The following is a 3,009-nucleotide window of genomic DNA, read 5'->3' on the forward strand; positions in this document are numbered from 1 at the left end:
CTAGCATGCTTAGTACACAATAATTATGTGGTTAGTACTGCATTACTGTGTTAACCATGTCAGTTTCTGTTGCCAGTAGGTGGCGTTATGACTATAACTGAATATGAGCATGGATGTGTGTTCAGGACAGAACTCTTATCAAACATGTGAAGTTTGGTGCAAATTGGACATTGCCTTCTTGAGTAACAACAAAGTCATGTTTCATTGAATTAGCATTCTTTAGAACTTAGCTAAGCATTGTTAGCATGTTTTAACATGTTGCTAGAACGGCATCAACGTGTTAAACATGTCACTTCCTGTTGCCAGTTGGTGGCGCTATTACTATAACTGAACATTCTCATGTAGATGTGTTCAGGCCATGACTCTTATCAAAAGTGTGAAGTTTGGGGCAGATTGGACATTCCATGCCTGAGTTACAGCAAATTCCTATTTAATTGCAATAATAGCATGCTTTAGCACTTGGCTAAGAGTTTGCTAGCATGTTTTAGCATGTTTCTAGTATGTTGATAGCATGTTTAACACTTGCTGGCACTTTTTTATATGTTATTAGGAGTCCACAACAGTGTTAAACATGTCACTTCCTGTTGCCAGCAGGTGGCGCTATGACTGTAACTGAATATAAGCATGGTCATGTGTTCAGGACAGAACGCTTATCAAAAGTGTGAAGTTTGGGGCAGATTGGACATTCCATGCCTGAGTTACAGCAAATTCATATTTAATTGCAGTAATATCATTCTTTAGCACTTAGCTAAGTGTTTGCTATTATGTTTTAGCATGTCTCTAGTATGTTGGTAGGATGTTTAGCACCTACTGGCATTTTTTTATATGTTATTAGGAGTCAAGAACAGTGTTAAACGTCACTTCCTGTTGCCAGCAGGTGGCGCTATGACTATAACTAAATATGAGCATGGACATGTGTTCAAGAGATAACTCTTATCAAACGTGTGACGTTTGGGGTAGATTGTACATTGCCTTCTTGAGTAACAACAAAGTCCTGTTTCATTGAATTAGCATGCTTTAGCACTTAGCTAAGTATTGCTAGCATGTTTTAATATGTTTCTAGCATGTTTAGAACTCAATGGCATTTTTAACATGTTGCTAGAACGGCATCAACGTGTTAAACATGTCACTTCCTGTTGCCAGTAGGTGGCGCTATTACTATAACTGAATTTGAGCATAGGCATGCGTTCAGGCCATGATTCTTATCAAACATGTGAAGTTTGGGGCAGATTGGACGTTCCATGCCTGAGTTACAGCAAATTCCTATTTAATTGCAGTAATAGCATGCTTTATCACTTAGCTAAGTGTTTGCTAGCATGTTTCTAGTATGTTGCTAACCTGTTTAGCACTTGCTGGCTCTTTTATATATGTTATTAGGAGACCACAACAGTGTTAAACATGTCACTTCCTGTTGACAGCAGGTGGCGCTATTACTATAACTGAATATTCTCATGTAGATGTGTTCAGGCCATGACTCTTATCAAACGTGTGAAGTTTGGGGCAGATTGGACATTCCATGCCTGTGTTACAGCAAATTCCTATTTAATTGCAGCAATAGCATGCTTTAGCACTTAGCTAAGTGTTTGCTAGCATGTTTTAGCATGTTTCTAGTATGTTGTTAGCATGTTTAGCACTTGCTGGCACTTTTTTTATATGTTTTTATATGTCCACAACAGTGTTTAACATGTCACTTCCTGTTGCCAGCAGGTGGCACTATGACTGTAACTGAATATGAGCATGGTCATGTGTTCAGGACAGAACGTTTATTAAAAGTGTGAAGTTTGGCGCATATTGGACATTGCCTTCTTGAGTAACAACAACATCCTGTTTCATTGAATTAGCATGCTTTAGCACTTAGCTAAGTATTGCTAGCATGTTTTAACATGTTTCTAGCATGTTTAGACCTCAATGGCATTTTTAACATGTTGCTAGAATGGCATCAACGTGTTAAACATGACACTTCCTGTTGCCAGTAGGTGGCGCTATTACTATAACTGAATATTATCATGTAGATGTGTTCAGGACAGAACGCTTATCAAAAGTGTGAAGTTTGGGGCAGATTGGACATTCCATGCCTGAGTTACAGCAAATTCCTATTTAATTGCAATAATAGCATGCTTTAGCACTTAGCTAAGAGTTTGCTAGCATGTTTTAGCATGCTTCTAGTATGTTGTTAGCATGTTTCGCACTTGCTGGCACTTTTTTATATGTTATTAGGAGTCCATAACAGTGTTAAACATGTCACTTCCTGTTGCCAGCAGGTGGCGCTATGACTATAACTGAATATGAGCATGGCCATGTGTTCAGGACAGAACTCTTATCAAACGTGTGAAGTTTGGGGGAGATTGGACATTCCATGCCTGAGTTACAGCAACTTCCTGTTTCATGGCGAAACATCGAAATTTGTAAGGCCGCCGAGGACCCGCCCTTCGACGAAAACTCAAGATCTTCGCAATTTAACGTCGCAAAGGCCTTAAGATTACACTCACCAAATTTGAAGATGATCAGATTAAAACTGTAGGAGGAGTTCGTTAAAGTACGAGGCCTGAAAATGGCAAAAACTGCACAAAAATCTGAGAGGAAGTTCAAAATGGCTGACTTCCTGTTGTGTTTAGGGCTATGCTCCAAGAGACTTTTTTGTAGGTATTAGGTCATTACACGTATGTACCGAATTTCGTGCACGTACGTGGAACGTTGCAGGAGGCGCACTCCGTTGAACTTTTATAGGTGGCGCTATCGAGCCATTTTGCCCCGTCCAATTCTGAAACCTATATCAGATGTAAATTTTCGCCAGTTCTGACGCGTGTGCAAAGTTTCGTGAGTTTTCGCGCATGTTTAGGCCCTCAAAAATGCAATTCAATGCGGAGAAGAATAATAATAATAATAATAAACAGAGCAATTCCAAGAGGGTCCTCACACCATCGGTGCTCGGGCCCTAATAAACAGAGCAATTCCAAGAGGGTCCTCACACCATCGGTGCTCGGGCCCTAATAAGTAAAAATAGTAAAT

Source organism: Squalius cephalus, assembly GCF_949319135.1.
Source record: "Squalius cephalus genome assembly, chromosome: 17".
NCBI lineage: Eukaryota > Metazoa > Chordata > Actinopteri > Cypriniformes > Leuciscidae > Squalius > Squalius cephalus.